General features: G+C 37.2%; 1 long non-coding RNA gene across 1 annotated transcript in view; it reads right to left on the bottom strand.

Annotated features, from left to right (window-relative positions):
- The window catches only part of LOC135231552 (uncharacterized), a 55,779-nt gene extending 37,799 nt beyond the window's left edge, over window positions 1–17,980 (bottom strand). Inside the window, exons 1-2 of the long non-coding RNA XR_010322317.1 lie at window positions 17,142–17,980; window positions 16,492–16,616 (exon numbers count right to left, since the gene is read on the bottom strand). This is a non-coding gene — a long non-coding RNA (uncharacterized LOC135231552). The remainder of the gene's footprint in view (window positions 1–16,491; window positions 16,617–17,141) is intronic.

Genomic DNA, 17,980 nt, shown 5'->3' with positions numbered 1-17,980 from the left:
GACTCTATCAAGAGAAATAACCCACGAGTGATTGCAGTACCAGAGCTGGGAGGGATAACAGAAAATACATAGAAAATTGTTGAGGATTTGTTGGCAGAAAACTTCCCTGATATTGTGAAAGATGAGAAGATATCTATCCAAGATGCTCATTGAACTCCACATAAGGTAGATCTTAAAAGAAAGTCACCAAGACATATTATAATCAAGCTTGCCAAAACCAAAGATAAAGAGACAATTACAAGAGCAGCGAGGGATAAAAGAAAAGTCACCTACAAAGGAGAGCCAATAAGAATAAGCTCGGACTACTCAGCAGAAACCATGCAGGCAAGAAGGCAATGGGATGACATATTTAAAAAATTGAAGGAAAAAAATTGCCTGCCAAGAATCATATATCCATCAAAACCGTCTCTTAAATATGAAGGTGAAATTAAGACATTTCCAGATAACCACAAGTTGAGGGAATTCGTAAAAACCAAGCCAAACCTACAAGAAATACTAAAGGGAGTTCTTTGGTTAGAAAATCAATAATATCAGGTATCGATCCAAGGCTAGAACACTGGGCAGAGCAACCAGAAGTCAACCCAGACAGGGAAATCCAAAAAAAAAAATAATAATAACAAAGCAAGATTAAAAAAAAAAAAAAAAAAAGCCCAACACAGGGTAATGGCGATGTTATTATACAAAAGAAGACAACATTAAAATAATAAAGAGGGGCTAAGAAATGTAATCATACACCTTCCATATGGAGAGGAAGATACAGCAATACAAAGAAATAAAAGTTAGTTATAAATTTAGAAAAATAGGGGTAAATAATAAAAATTTTTTTTTTTTTTTTTTTTTTTTTTGGTAACCACAAAGGAGACAAACTATCCTACTCATCAAAATGGGATATAAGGGGAAAATACAGACTCAGCAGAAACAAAATCTACAACAACAAATATGAGGAAAGGACAATATACAAAGAAAATCTACTCAGCACATAAAATCAAATGGGAAAAAGAAGCTGTCAACACACAAAAAAAGACATCAAAATGATAGCACTAAATTCATACCTATCCATAATTACCCTGAATGTAAATGGACTAAATGTACCAATAAAGAGACAGAGAGTGGCAGAATGGATTAAAAACCAAGATCCATCTATATGCTGCCTACGAGAGACACACCTTAGACTTAGAGACACAAACTAAAACTCAAAGGATGGAAAAAATATATCAAGCAAATAACAATCAAAAAAAGAGCAGGAGTGGCAAAATTAATTTCTGACAAAATAGACTAAAATTAAATCCATCAGAAAGGATAAGGAAGGACACTATATAATGATTAAAGGGACAATAAGCCAAGAGGATATAAGCATATTAAATATTTATGCACCCAATGACAGGGCTGCAAGATACATAAAGCAAACTCTGTCAGCATTGAAAAATGAGATAAGCATCTCCACAATAACAGTAGGAGACTTCAACACACCACTTTCAATGAAGGACAGGACATCCAGAAAGAAGCTCAATACAGACACGGAAGATCTAAATGCCACAATCAACCAACCTGATCTTGTAGACATATACAGAACACTCCACCCAACAGCAACCAACTATACTTTCTTTTCTGGTGCACATGGAACATTCTCTAGAATAGACCACGTATTAGGTCATGAAGCAAGCCTTAGCAGAATCCAAAACATTGAAATATTACAAAGCATCTTCTCTGATCACAAGGCCCTAAAAGTGGAAATCAATAACAGGAAAAGCAGGGAAAAGAAATCAAACACTTGGAAACTGAACAATACCCTGCTCAAAAAAGACTGGATTATAGAAGACGTTAAGAATGGAATAAAGAAATTCATAGAATCCAATGAGAATGAAAACAGTTCCTATCAGAATCTTTGGGACACAGCAAAAGCGGTGCTCAGAGACCAATTTATGTCAATAAGTGCACACATCCAAAAAGAAGAAACGGTCAAAATCAAAGAACTATCCCTACAACTTGAACAAATAGAAAGAGAGCAACAAAAGAAACCCACAGTCACCAGAAGAATACAAATAATAAAAATTAGAGCTGAACTAAATGAAATAGAAAACAGAAAAACAATTGAAAGAATTAACAAGACCAAAAGCTGGTTCTTTGAAAAACTCCACAAAATTGATAAACCACTGGCCATACTGACAAAAGAAAAACAGGACAGGAAGCAAATAACCCGTATAAGAAATGAGATGGGTGATATTACAACAGACCCAACTGAAATTAAAAGAATCATATCAGATTACTATGAAAAACTATACTCAAACTTGAAAACCTAGAAGAAATGGATGAATTCCTAGAAACATACTACCTACCTAAACTAATACAAACAGAGGTAGAACAACTGAATAGACCCATAACAAAAGAAGAGATTGAAAAGGTAATCAAAAAACTCCCAATTAAAAAAAAAAACCCTGGTCCGGATGGCTTCACTGCAGAGTTCTACCAAACTTTCAGAGAAGAGTTAACACCACTACTACTAAAGGTATTTCAGTGCATAGAAAAGGACGGAATACTACCAAACTCATTCTATGAAACCACCATACCCCTGATACCAAAACCAGGTAAAGATACCACAAGAAAAGAAAATTATAGACCTATATCCCTCATGAATGTAGATGTAAAAATCTTCAACAAAATTCTAGCCAATAGAATTCAACAACATATCAAAAAAATAATTCACCATGACCAAGTGGGATTCATACCAGGTATGCAGGGATGATTCAACACTAGAAAAACAATTAATGTAATCCACCACATAAATAAAACAAAAGACAAGAATCACATGATTTTATCAATTAATGCAGAAAAGGCATTTGACAAAGTTCAACACTCGTTCATGATAAAAACTCTCAGCAAAATACGAATTGAAGGAAAATTCCTCAGCATAATAAAGGGCATTTATACAAAGCCAACAGCCAACATCACCCTAAATGGAGAGAGCCTGAAAACATTCCCCTTGAGAACGGGAACCAGACAAGGATGCCCTTTATCACCACTCTTATTCAACATTGTGCTGGAAGCCCTAGCCAGAACAATTGGGCTACATAAAGAAATAAAGGGCATCCAGATTGGCAAGGAAGAAGTAAAAGTATCTCTATTTGCAGATGACATGATCTTATACAGAGAAAACCCTAAGGAATCCTCCAGAAAACTACTGAAACTAATAGAAGAGTTCAGCAGAGTATTGAGATACAAGATAAACATACAAAAATCAGTTGGATTCCTCTACACCAACAAAAAGAACATCGAAGAGGAAATCACCAAATCAATGCTATTTACAGTAGCCCCCCAAAAGATAAAATACTTAGGAATAAATCTTACCAGAGATGTAAAAGACTTATACAAAGAAAACTACAGTACACTCCTGCAAGAAACCAAAAGAGACCTACATAAGTGGAAGAATATACCTTGCTCATGGATAGGAAGACTTAACATTATAAAAATGTCTATGGGTTTTGGGTATTCTACCAAAAGCGATCTATACATTTAATGCAATTCCGATCCAAATCCCAACGACATTCTTTAATGAGAAGGAGAAACAAATCACCAATTTCATATGGAAGGGAAAGAGGCCCTAGATAAATAAGGCATTACTGAAAAAAGAAGAACAAAGTGGGAGGCCTTACTTTACCTGATTTGAGAACCTATTATACTGCCACAGTAGTCAAAACAGCCTGGTACTGGTACAACAAAAGATACATAGACCAATGGAACAGAATTGAGAATCCAGACATAAATCCATCCACATCTGAGTAGTTGATATTTGACAAAGGCCCCAAAACAGTTAAATGGGGAAAAGACAGTCTTTTAACAAATGGTGCTGGCATAACTGGATATCCATTTGCAAAAAAATGAAACAAGACCCATGCCTCACTCCATGCACAAAAACTAACTCAAAATGGATCAAAGACCTAAATATAAAATCTAAAACGGTAAAGATCATGGAAGAAAAAATAGGGACAACATTAGGAGCCCTAATACATGGCATAAACAGTATACAAAACATTATAAAGATCGTAGAAAAAAACTAGATAACTGGGAGCTCCTAAAAATCAAACACTTATGCTCATCCAAAGACTTCACCAAAAGAGTAAAAAGACTACCTACAGACTGGGAAAAAGTTTTTAGCTATGACATTTCTGATCAGTGTCTGATCTCTAAAATCTACATGATACTGCAAAAACTCAACTGCAAAAAGACAAATAACCTAATTAAAAAATGGGCAAAAGATACGAATAGACACTTCACTAAAGAAGACATTCAGGTAGCTAACAGATACATGAGGAAATGGTCACGATTGTTAGCCATTAGAGAGATGCAGATCAAAACTACAATGAGATTTCATCTCATTCCAACAAGGCTGGCATTAACCCAAAAAACACAAAATAATAAATGTTGGAGAGGCTGTGGAGAGATTGGAACACTTCTACACTGCTGGTGGGAATGTCAAACGGTACAACCACTTTGGAAATCGATTTGGCACTTCCTTAAAAAGCTAGAAATAGAACTACCATACGATCAGCAATCCCTCTCCTTGGAATATATCCTAGAGAAATAAAAGCCTCTACACGAACAGATATACGCATACCCATTGCAGCACTGTTTACAATAGCAAAAAGATGGAAGCAACCAAAGTGCCCATCAACGGATGAATGGATAAATAAATTATGGTATATTCACGCAATGGAATACTATGTATCGATAAAGAACAATGAGGAATCTGTGAAACATTTCATAACGCAGAGGAACCTGGAAGGCATTATGCTGAGTGAAATTAGTCAGAGGCAAAAGGACAAATATTGTATAAGTCCACTATTATAAGAACTTGAGAAATAGTTTAAATTGAGAAGAAAACATTCTTTTGTGGTTACAAGAGGGGGAAGGGAGGGAGGGTGGGAGAGGGACAGTCACTAATTAGATAGTAGATAAGAACTACTTTAGGTGAAGAGAAAGACAGCACACAATACAGGGGAGGTCAGCACAATTGGACTAAACCAAAAGCAAAGAAGTTTCCTGAATAAACTGAATGCTTCGAAGGCCAGCGTAGCAGGGGCAAGGGTCTGGGGACCATGGTTTCAGGGGACATCTAAGTCAATTGGCATAATAAAATCTATTAAGAAAACATTCTGCATCCTACTTTGAAGAGTGTCGTCTGGGGTCTTAAACGCTAGCAAGCAGCCATCTAAGATGCATCAACCCACCTGGATTAAAGGAGAATGAAGAACACCAAGGACACAAGGTATTTACGAGCCCAAGAGACAGAAAGGGCCACATGAACCAGCGACGACATCATCCTGAGACAAGAAGAACTAGATGGTGCCCAGCTACAACTGATGACTGCCCTGACAGGGAACACAACATAGAACCCCTGAGGGAGCAGGAGAGCAGTGGGATGCAGACCTCAAATTCTCATAAGACCAGACTTAATGGTCTGAGACTGGAAGGACCCCAGTGGTCATTCCCCCAGACCTTCTGTTGGCCTAGGACAGGAACCATTCCCGAAGCCAACTCTTCAGACATGGATTGGACTGGACAATGGGTTGGAGAGGGATGCTGGTGAGGAGTGAGCTTCTTGGATCAGGTTAACAATTGAGACTATGTTGGCATCTCCTGCCTGGAGGGGAGATGAAAGGGTGGAGGGGGTTAGAAGCTGGCAAAAAGGACACGAAAAGAGAGAGTGGAGGGAGTGAGCAGGCTGTCTCATTAGGGGGAGAGTAATTGGAAGTGTGTAGCAAGGTGTATATGGGTTTTTGTGTGAGTGACTGCCTTGATTTGTAGACTTTCACTTAAAGCACAATAAAAATTATTTAAAAAAAAAAAAGAAAATACAGAAAAAGGACCTTCCCTCTTTTTTATTTCTCCTGTGGCACCCATACAATGGAATAATAAAGTAGAGCCTTGGCACTCACGGATTTAAATATTAGAGACCTTGATTGATAGACTAGCTGGGTATAGAATTTAACATTGAAGCTCATTTCCCATCATAGCTTTGAACACATTTCTCCATTATTTTTAGCTTCTAGCATTGCTGTTAAGATATCAATGACACTCTAATTTCCAATTCTTCTCTCTCTTCCCTCCCCCTTCTCTCTCAACGTTTTTAGGGTGCTATTATTTTTTCTGGAATTCTGAGAGTTCATGATGATGTGCCATTGTGCTGGAAACTAGGTCAGCCCTTCAATTTAGAAATTCATGTTTTTTAGTTCTAGGTAATTTTTTAAAATTATTTTGTTGATGATGTCTCCCCCTCCATTTTCTCTCTTCTGTCTATAAAACCAAACCCACTGCCCTTAAGTCGATTCCGACTCATAGTGACCCTATAGGACAGAGTAGAACTGCACCATAGAGTTTCCAAGGAGCACCTGGTGGATTCAAACTGTGGACCTCTTGGTTAGCAGCCATAGCACTTCTTATTATTTTGTATTTCCTGACCTGGTCATCTAATTTTCTTACCTTTTTTTCTCTCATTTTCCATTTGTTTTGGGTTTTTTTTTTTTCTTTTTTCTGCACTTTCTCAGAAAGTTCTTCAGCTTCATATTTCCACCATTCTTTTGAGTTTTTACAAGAACTTTTTGTGTTTCATGTTCTTTCATTGTTCCTTTTTAAATAAGTATCTCATTCTCGTTTCCTGGATAGATTATCTTCTATTCTGAGTTCTGATTGACAGTTTTGGTAAAGTTAGCCCTGCATAGTCTGTTGTTTAATGTTTGTTTGTTTTAGTCTATCTTTCAGGCAAGACGCTTTCCTCAAATGACACCTGCTAATTGTAGATTGTACATGTTTAAGAGTGGAGTGTTAAAACTTTATTAGAAGCTCTCAGTGAAAATGTGGGACGACTTTCCAAGGTTTCAGTGCCAGGTATTGAGGTGAGCTATTTCGGTAAAGAATCCCTGATGTTAATGTCACTAGATCTTTACTTTTGGAACTATATGGGCTTTCCAGATTCTCCAGAGGTATTTCCCCTTGCAAAGCCATGGATGGTTTAGAGTCTTCAAAGAAAGATCTTCCAAACTCCTCTCTTACAGGATATGGGCCTGGCTGCCAGCTTTCAATGAGATGTGTGGGGAAAGAAAGTCAACATTTCAGCATTAAGTATGTAAACGATAACTAATTCCCCCTACTTTCAGTATGGTTCCCCTGTCCTCATCTGTGTTTGGGATCTTCCAGTCCAGTGACTTTCTGCATTATCAACCTCAGAGAGTAAACCTCCAATCTTTCTCCAGGATGAGGGAGAATCAAACCATTCTAGAGCTCTGTAGAGCTTGAATGTGGATCTGGGAAATCTAACTGCTTCAAAATCAGACTACTTTCCCTATACTTAACAGAGCTAACTGCTTTAATTCTTAAACCTTAGGGATTTGGCAATGTAAATCAATTTGTTACTCAATTTTCCTCATTGCCAGTTTGGGATTTAGTTTTCTCAAGCCTGGTTAGTCAATTAGCACCTTCCCATCAACTTCTCTACTTCCCAAATTTTGTTGTTTGTTTCCTCTCCTGTTCTCTTGCCCTCAGTGTTTATGCCGTAAAAAAAGCTCATTACTGCTGCATTAGGGTGGCTTAGCAAGAGTGGTAGCATTGCATATACTCAATCCACCATCTTTGCCCAGAGAAAGTTACTTGTTTTCTATAGTTTCATGTTCGATGTCTAAGTTCCCGTGTTGGAAGTGATATAGTGAAAAAAGTAGGCATTTTAAAATCCATTGACCTGAGCCAGACTCTGGGTCTAACACTTTCTTATTATATAACCATAAATTAATTAACCTTCCTTAATCTCATTTTCTCCATTTGTAAAATATAAGTGCTAATTCATGGGCATATTTTGAGGATAATCTGAAAAAAACATATGAAAAGTATATGTAATCTATGTAAATCTATGTGAAGTATAAAAGGAGCCCTGGTGGTACAAAGTGTCAAGCACTTGATTACTAACTTAAAGGCTGGATGTTCGAACCCACCCATTGGCTCCACGTGAGAAAAACTCAGCAATCTGCTTCCATAAAGATTACAGCCAAGAAAATTCTATGGGGCGGGTCTAACATGTGAAATATACTACTTGCTCAATAAATATTAATTCCCCTTCCCTGTCCAAGATTAGTTGTTCAGATTGCCTTCCATTAGTAACTGTAACATTCTAATAATAATCTCTTTCTGAGACCAACTTCCATAATAATGCCTCTAATCTTCGTAGCTATCCTCTTCTGTCTGTCCTTGCCAAGCAAAAGTCCTCTCCCTGGTTACGAGATCAGTCTCCCTTGGATGACTGAATAAGTGCACATTTTTAAATTTTTTTCTTTACAAAAATGAATGCGCTCTTTTTTGAGTCCTTTGATCAAATCTGCTTTTACCTTATTATGAAACTGAAATGTTGAAAATTTCCCTTAAAAGTAAAGTGAGATTTTGTTAGACATAAAGATCTGGAAGATTGTATAGAACTTTAGCCATCTGATCCCAGAGTTCTGTTCTTTTCCTTGGAGGTGGAGAGCAGCTGGTTACTGTCCTCCGTGTAATTACACTTCTCTTCCAACCCACACAGCGATAACATGCAAAACCGTCTGGAGCAAAGACATGCCAAGGTTTTGCAACGAACTGGGCACTAAGCATTGCTTCATATAGACAAGAAGGAGATTCAAAAAACAGTGGCTTAGAAACCTATTCATTACATTCAACAAGTGTTTCTAGCACCTACTGTGTTCCAGGCATTGTTCTAGGCTCTTGGGATACATCAGTCAATGAAACAGATATAAATTAAAAAGATATCTGCCCTCATAGAGCTTATATTCAAGTGGAAGAGATAGAAAATATGCATAATCAATAAATAAATTATAAGGTGTATTTTGACTGGGTTTTTTTTTTTTTTTAAATAGAGTAGGGAAAGGAGGATCAGGAGAACTGTTGAACGAAGGGTTGCAATTTAAATAATGTCAACATTTCTAATGTACTCTAGAGATCACAACTGAATCAGTTAGAAATGGTTGGTTACAAAAACCAGAAGCTAACTCTATACAGAAGACTGTATTTACTTTTTAACTCTACAGAAGACTGTATTAGGTGGTTATCAGGGAATGCTCAAAATTTCTTCAGTAAGTTGGAGAAACAAACTAAAACAAAGTCAAAAATCAGCGAAACTCCAAGGCAATTAGAATTAATGAACATTCTCATCACAATACCACCACTGAAATGAACGCATTCCTATCAACTTTTACCCTTCCTGCATTACTTCGCACAAGGCTAGGAGCTCCATGAGAGTCTGATTAATATAGCTAGTGCCGCATGCCTACTCTTAGAAAGTAGACAATTCCCCAAAAGTAGAGTATTTCCAGAAGAGATAATTCTCCAAAAGAAAACTAGTATACCTGTGTAAAAGAAAGGGAAATGAGTGATGAGCAACAAAAACACAGTACATGTCCGCTACCATGAGTGCTAGTTCCAGAATTTCTACAGAGAAAGGGGTTAGAAGTAGCGATCTGATTGAAAGGAGGCAATAGGGCATTTTTCTTAAAGCTGCATTTCAATAGCAATCACACTGTTTTGACTTAGATTGTACATTTCTTTGGGTAGATTTGAAGGGTTGCTGAAGATTATTGGCTGTATTAAACCTCTCCAAGTCTTACCTAGACCCTCTACTGACCACAACTCCAAACACACTCCCTGATTGTTATTGCAGTTTGTTCTACCTTATTTTAGAATTCCCAGTAGGATTAGCCTGCAGAGGCTGCCACACGGACTCGTTTCACTATGAGTCTTTAATAGTGAACCTCAAAGCACATCCTAGGCTGGATAAACGATCATCAGCCAACTGGATTGCTCTTTGAATGCTTTTAATTATCTAAAGAAGATTTCGGAACTTTCAAAGGGGGATTCTGAAATGATGACAGCAGAAGCATAGATTTTAACTCCCCCCCCAACTCCCACAAATCTCCACATAAAAACAGACAAAATAATTCTACAACAAAACCAAAAAGTCATAGAATATTTACTATAAAACTAAGTGTTTTCAGTGATCATATTGACAGAGATTGTACTAGTATTATTATTCTGAGATGATTCTGTATGTAATACAGGGTAAAGAAAATTAGTAATGATAGACTATTCATGCCCTTGATAGCCATGATTCCCACTGTAAAAGGAGGTACAGATTCAATATATGAGAACATAAGTAAAAATCTTGTATTTCTGAATTTGAAGTGTAACTATTAGTATGAATTTATGAGGTTTTTATCTTTAAATACATGTATGCATTGCTGTTGTTGTGTGCCATCTAGTCGATTCCAACTCATAGAGGCCCTATAGGACAGAGGAGAACTACCCATAGGGTTTCCAAGGCCATAATCTTTACGGAAACAGACTGCCACTTCTTTCACCCACTGAGCAGCTGGAAGGTTTGAATCCACTGACCATCAGGTAAGCAGCTGAGTACTTAACCTCTGAACCATCAGGGCTCCTTAAAAACATGTATCCCCCAAAAAAACAAACCAAACCCATTGCCATCAAGTTGATTCCAAGTCTTACCAAACTTGTAGGATAAAGTAGACCTACCCCATAGGGTTTCCAAGGAGCAGCTGGTGGATTCAAACTGCTGACATTTTGGTTAGCAGCTGAGCTCATGTATTTAATACATACGTAGATATATAATAAATACAGATATACTTAAAGATATATATTAAATATATGCATACATATAGCTATACTTTTTGTTCAGTTTACTAAAAAGGCCTAGAAGCAATGATCAAACCAGTAGCAGTGAGCATCCCTAGCACCCAGGTTGTGATCTTGAAGTTCTGTTTCCCATAAAAAATCAATGTTTCTTGGGAAAATGGCTGATTCCAGGTTGTTGTTGCTGTTAAGTGCTGTCTGGTCAGTTCTAACTCATAGCGACCCTGTGTACAACAGAAGAAACACTGCCCGGTCCTGCTCCATCCTCATGATCATTGCTATGTTTGAGTCCATTGTTGCAGCCACTGTATCAATCCATCTTATTGAAGGTCTTTCTCTTTTTTGCTGACCCTTTACTTTACCAAGCATGATGTCCTTCTCCAGGAGCTGGTCCCTCCTGATAACACATCCTAAGTATGTGAGATGAAGTCTCACCATCCTCACTTCTAAGGAACATTCTGACTGTACTTCTTCCAAGATAGGCTTGTCCATTCTTCTGGCAATCCATGGTATATTCAATATTCTTCAACATTAGGAGTAGAAAATGTAGCAGGTAAGTCTGGAAATTTTTCTTATACCAGAAGGTAAGGAAGCTATTAATGACTTCTAAGATCATGTCAAAAGAATCTGGAAGGCAATTTGAACAGGACCTCACTGACAAAAAAAGACAGTTCCGAAGGAATATTAAGTAAATAGATGCACTGATTTTCCATATTTATATGGATCTGTTTCTGGGTTTTTAATTATCTGTTATGGCACCAGTAGTACCTTATTTTAATTACTATGCTTAATGATAAGATTTACAGTAATTAACCCTTTTATTTTTGGGGAGGATTTTAACCCTTTTATGGAGGCCTGGTGGCTCAGTGGTTAAGAGCTCGGATGTTAATCAAAAGTTCAAATCCACCAGCTGCTCCTTGGAAACCCTTTGAGGAAGTTTTGTTCTGTTCTATAGGGTCACTATGAGTCAGAATCAACTCAGTGCAAGGGGTAACTCTTTACACATGGCAGTAGAAACGCCATTCTTATTCTTCTTCAAAATTTTCTTGGTTTTGCCTACTCTTACACGTGAGTTTTAAGGTCAGGATTCCATGTCTCATGAAAAAACCTCTACTTATATTTTTGTTTGAATTAGTTGTGTATAAATTAATTGAAGGAAAATTGCTATATTTATGTTATCAGATTACCCACCCATGAAGAGAATGCCTTCACTTTTCAATAAAATTTTACAATTTTAGAAATAAGGTGTTTCATATCTTGTTAAATTTATTCCAAGTTTCCTTATAATTTTTGTTGCCATTATATGTAGGATCTCTAGTCTAATTACATTTTCTAATTGTTTTTTTGTCTCTGAATAAAATGTTATTTGCTCTTTAATAATTATATTGTATCTAGTAACTTACTGAATTTTCTTATTGGCCCTAATTCTCTTGGGTTGCCTTTACAGACAATCATATAATCTGTGAATACAACAGTTTTGTTTCTTGCTCTTCAATCCTTATACCTCTTATTTCATTTTTATGGCATGCCTTAGCTAGGAGTCTCAGTATAATGTTTATATAGCAGTCATTCTTATCTCATTAATTGATTTAATGACATCTATTTTTTTCAATGACTTTGTATTTTGTTTATATATGGATAAGAGCTTGTATAAAATATAGTTATCAGATTTAAGGATAAGTTTACATTAGAATGTTCTAAAATACAAGCATTCTGTCTTTGTCTAAACGTCAAAAGTAAATATCTAGCGCTGATATCTGGAAGGGTTTGAATGGACACTTTGATGCCTAAAAGTAAACTATTTGTAGATCACAGTTCTTCTGACATAAATTGAAGTTTATTAATTAGTATAAAATTTTGAAAAATATAGTTATTTGGAATAAAGAGGACATTCCCCAATTATCCTAAATAAACCCCAAATAAACAACATGACTGCAAATCCGAATGCAGTCTATTTTCTTTTCAAATGTATCACTACTAAATGAGATGTTTGCTGTGGGTCTGACAGATCCTTTTTCAGATTAAGGAAGAGTTCTTGGATTGCAATTACATTTACAGATTGAGTCCTGGTGGCCCAGTGGTTAAGCGATATGGCTACTAACAAAAAGGTTTGCAGTTAAAATCCACCAGCCGCTCCTTGGAAACCCTATGGGGCAGTTCTATTCTGTTCCCCTAGGGTGACTATGGGTCAGAATCAGCTTTACGACAATGGGTTTGGTTATTTTTATTTATTTATTTGGTTTTAATGTTAATGTCTTTTATTCCTAGAATAAAATCAGCTTGGACATGATGCATTTGACCATGATAATCAGTTGCAAATTTATTAAGTATTTTTATATCTATGTTTGTAATTTTTTATATTGTCCTTGTACATTAATTTTTATCAAGATTATTCAACTCTCATGAAAAATGCATGAGAATAGGTTTTTTTATTATTCATTGCAACAATTCATATACCAACAATCTGTTTTCTTGAAGATTGCTAGAATTCACCTGTAAACCATTTGGGACTTTATTGTGGGTTTTCTTATTGGGAAAAACAATTTTTACTCAATGTTTTTAACAAATACTGATCTGTTCCAGTATTCTTCTTTAATTCATTTTGAAAACTTTTCTTTTTTTTTTTTTAGAAAATTGTTCCTTTCCACCAAGGTCACACGACAACTAAGAGCCCAAGAGACAGAAAGGGCCACATGAACCAGAGACCTACATCATCCTGAGACCAGAAGAACTAGTTGGTGCCCGGCCACAACCGATGACTGCCCTGACAGGGAGCACAACAGAGAACCCCTGAGGGAGCAGGAGATCAGTGGGATGCAGACCCCAAATTCTCATAAAAAGACCATACTTAATGGTCTGACTGAGACTAGAGGAATCCCAGCGGTCATGGTCCCCAAACCTTCTGTTGGCACAGGACAGGAACCATCCCCGAAGACAACTCATCAGACATGAAAGGAACTGGACAGTGGGTAGGTGAGAGATGCTGATGAAGAGTGAGCTAATTATATCAGGTGGACACTTGAGACTGTGTTCACATCTCCTGTCTGGAGGGGAGATGGGAGGATAGCGAGAGTTGGAAGCTGGCAAAACTGTCACGAAAGGAGAGACTGGAAGGGCTGACTCATTAGGGGGAGAGCAAGTGGGAGTAAGGAGTAAGATGTATGTAAACTTATATGTGACAGACTGACTTATTTGTAAACGTTCACTTGAAGCTCAATAAAAGTTAATAAAAAAAAATTGTTCCTTTCATATAAAGTTTCAAATGCACTGGAAGAAAATTGTTCACGGTAACCCTATGTACGACAGACTGAAATGCTGCCCGCTGTCGTGATCCACAGGGCTTCCATTGGCTGATTGGTGGAAGTAGATCACCAGGCCTTCCTTCTTAGCCTGTATTTAGTCTAGAAACTCTGCTGAAACCTCCTCAGCATCAGAACAACACGCAAGCTTCCACTGACAGACAGATGGTAGCTGTACAGGAGGTGCATCGTAACTGAAAAGCCCTGAGGTAAAGCGAGCTTCTGATGTAGCCCAATCACTATTCTCCTCTATTTCTGTTTCTCTGTGATTTTCTTTGTTCTCCAGCTAATCTCTCATGAAGGCGAAATGGCTGCCAGCAGCAACAAGAATATGCATCTTTGTTCTCTATTGCATACAGAGAAATCCCACAACCATTGATTAAAAGTACTGCGTTCTTGATGTGTGGACCATCTCAGAACCAATCTCTGCAATCAATGAAATGCAAGCACTGATTGGCTTGAATAACCAGATCCGTCACTGAGGCAAATCACATAGTGTTACCTTGATCAGCTTGCAGACCACTTCTGGGGTTCACCCAAGCCGTAAGGGAGCTACACAAGGTGAGAAGAGTCCATTGAACGTTAGAGCAACAACTATAATATACAGTTTACTCCATTTAAATTGTATATCCCTCAACCTTTACTTACCCAGATTGCTCTTTAAGCCCAAGTGTAGGGTTTTACATTTATTTCTCTTAAATTTCATCAAATTAGATTGGTCAAGCCTCAAGCAGACTTGAGGATTAATTATCACTCTTGCTTTGACTTTGAATGCCAGTGCTATTGGTCATTTTCTAGTCGATAAAGATAATTAAATTTCCCCCTGGTTTTCTATTACTATGTCAAACAAAAGACCTGATCATACTCTTATCAAATTTGGGATTGTCTTTGGGCCTGGACATAAAGCATAAGCTATATAGTGTTCTTTAAATTTGCTTTGGGAGAAGCTAGGGAGCACATCAAAAATACAGACTATCACTCTTAGAACTGCTGAAACTGAGGCATAAGACACTGTCTAAGCCTGGGTTCTCTAGAGATGCAAAACCAGTAAAATATATAAATATATATAGAGAGAAATTCATATCAAGGAAATGGCTCATGCAGTTGTAGAGGCTGGAATGTCTCAAGTCCGTGGGTCAGGATAGATGCTTCTCCTGATTCACGTAGCCTGATCAATGAATTCCAAGATTGGCAGGCAAGACCACAGGTAAGCTGCTAGTCCAAGTCTCAAGAACCAGAGGTCTGAAGAACAGGAGCTACCTGCAGGATCCAGAGCAAACAAAAACCCACAAGCCTTGCCAGAAAGTCCACTTAAATTCAATGCAGGCCACACATGCAAGGAAACTCCCTTTCAACCGATTGGTTACTCACAGCAGATCCCATCATGGGGGTGATCACATTATATCAAATCTCATCATGGAAGTGATCACAATGTCATATGACTGCCAAACTACATCATAACTGCCAAACCTCTGAGAATCATGGCCCAGCCAAGTTGACACACAATCTTAACCATCACAGATGCTAAGTTGATTAACGGTCTGAAAAAATACATATATATCATATATGTTAGGGTTCTTTGAACAGAAAAGAAAAACAATGGTTTCAAACAGGAACCACCAATTAAAAAATCATAAAGGCAAACAGTATAAATGATATAGGCATTGATAGTTAATGAAACTACTTTTCACGTGAGCAACTCTGTATTGTGCTCTAAGGTGAGTAATAGCAGGGATTTATTTATTTGATAATAAAAGAATGGGCCCTAGCTGAAATGAGTCTACCAGTTAAGAAAAATTTAAAAGATGAACACTTTGCATTGTTGCACTTTTTCTAAAATGTAGTTTTCTATTACTCGGATCTTCCATAATCTATACTGGTACAGATGGCTATATTATATTTTGCTCACAGTTCATAAATCAGACATCAGTAGTTACCCTGAAGAGCCAAATTCTTTATGTTGCTATGTTAAATGTTTCATATATTTTACTGAAGATGATAACTCAATATAAATGGCTTTGGTTAAAATCAATTATCATTTAATGTCTGTCATATTTAATACAAATGTAGAAGCAACCTACTGGCATTTCATTACGTTCTTTATATTCTTCCAATGCTTAGTTATTTCTGGCCTAAAAAATATGTGAAAAAGCTTCATAACTTGAGACTTCAGGATAGAGAAAAGTGAATTCGTTGAAATGAATCAAAACAGCTTTATTTTATATATGTATATATATATATATATATATATACCCATATATACTCAGGAATCAATTACTATGTAAGTAACTACAGCATCTACACAGGCAAGGGCTCCTCATGGCATTGTGATCTTGTGGTCAATAACAACTTCTCGCCTTAGGAAATTTGGGCAGTAAAATCCCTTCCAGGCAAAATGCCATTAGTAAGTTTGCCCTGGATGAAATCAGTAAGTTCCTTCCTGCTTATCTTCTCCCATAGCAACAGAAGCAAGGAACAAAATAGGCCTACTTAATGTGCAAAAGATGTACCTTACCTTTAAATGGAGTCCCTGGGTGATAGAAATGGTGAAAAGCCAGCTGTTGAAAAGCATATATAGAGAACACAGTTCTACTCTGACACACATAGGGTGGCCATCAGTCAGAATCGATTCCACAGCAACTAGGGAAAAAAAAAAAAAAAAATCCTACTCGTCTAGAAGAGCAGTCTCTTTTGTTCTGGCACTTTCAAATCTTTTTATTTATTTATTTATTTTTGCCCTGGTCTATGTGGTAGGTTGGAAACCTTGGTGGTGTAGTGGTTCAGAGCTACGGCTGCTAACCAAAAGGTTGGCAGTTTGGATCCACCAGGTGCTCCTTAGAAACCCTATGGGGAAGTTCTACTCTGTCCTTTAGGGTTGCTATGAGTCAGAATCAATTTGATGGCAATTTGTTTGGTTTGGTTTATGTGGTAGGTTATATTCTTCATACATCAGGTTTTCGCCAATTATCCAGGGTGAATATAAACATACTCCAGTTGTTTAATACAAAGACAAAAAGCAAATATGTTCAAGATAGACTGCCTGGATTCAAATCCTAGCTCCATCACTGATCAGTTACTTAATTTTATATGCCTTTGTGTTTTCATCCATAAAATGAAGGTAATAATAATAATACTTTTCTCCTTGATTCATTATTGCAAACTGACCTTATCCAAATTGACCATTCAGCAATCATCAGATTCTTCTGGCAAATATTGAAAATCTCCTTGATAGCTTCCACAGTAACAAGTAGGTGGGGGCATCTGTCCTGTTCTCCACAATTTCTTCTCGATAGTGTATTATAATGAATTGTGTCCTGCAGTTATGTAGAAAGCAAACTTGTAAATGATGAATTTGATAATTTAGCTGAGAAGATTTCCGAGTTTTCTTCTTGCTGTTTATGGTAAGAAGTGGGTAAAAAGAGATAGATTGAGGCAAAAACTGTTATGCAAAAAGAAAATCAGGCCTGATGATTTGGGAAATTCTCGGCCTACCCAGATTGCAAAAGATGCTAAAATCAGGACATTTACTGTCAGTGTGCTCTGAAGAGAAAGCCAAGGGTAAGGCTGAAAAACCTTTTGCTGGTGCCTTACCCACTACCCACTGCCGTCAGAAGGATTAAAAGGTCAAAGTATTCAATCACACAGAGGACTCTTTGAAAAGATTAGGTGTGTGGCTCACAGATCCTATCAACCATCTCAGCAGAAACCAGGAATAGAGATGGTATTTTGCATAGCAAAGATGTTGGGAAGAGCCCCTTGTCTAATGGAGTGAATCCCCATGACATATGCAGAAGATCTACAGGTTCTTAAGAATGTTACACCGTTACAAACCCTGCCATCTTGGGCTAAAGGGGACAGAGACAGGATGAAATGAAAAGAGGATGACTCTCAAAATTCTAGAGACAGAAAACAGCATGATAAAACTGCTTAGCTGCAAACACATCCTATCCTTCATGAAAAAGGAAGAATGACTTCAAGAAAAGAGCTTATGACCAAGAGGGTGG

Source organism: Loxodonta africana, chromosome 6 (assembly GCF_030014295.1).
Source record: "Loxodonta africana isolate mLoxAfr1 chromosome 6, mLoxAfr1.hap2, whole genome shotgun sequence".
Classification (NCBI taxonomy): Eukaryota; Metazoa; Chordata; class Mammalia; order Proboscidea; family Elephantidae; genus Loxodonta; species Loxodonta africana.
Note: the sequence above shows the minus strand (reverse complement) of the source record. Positions and strands in the feature narration are given on the sequence as shown.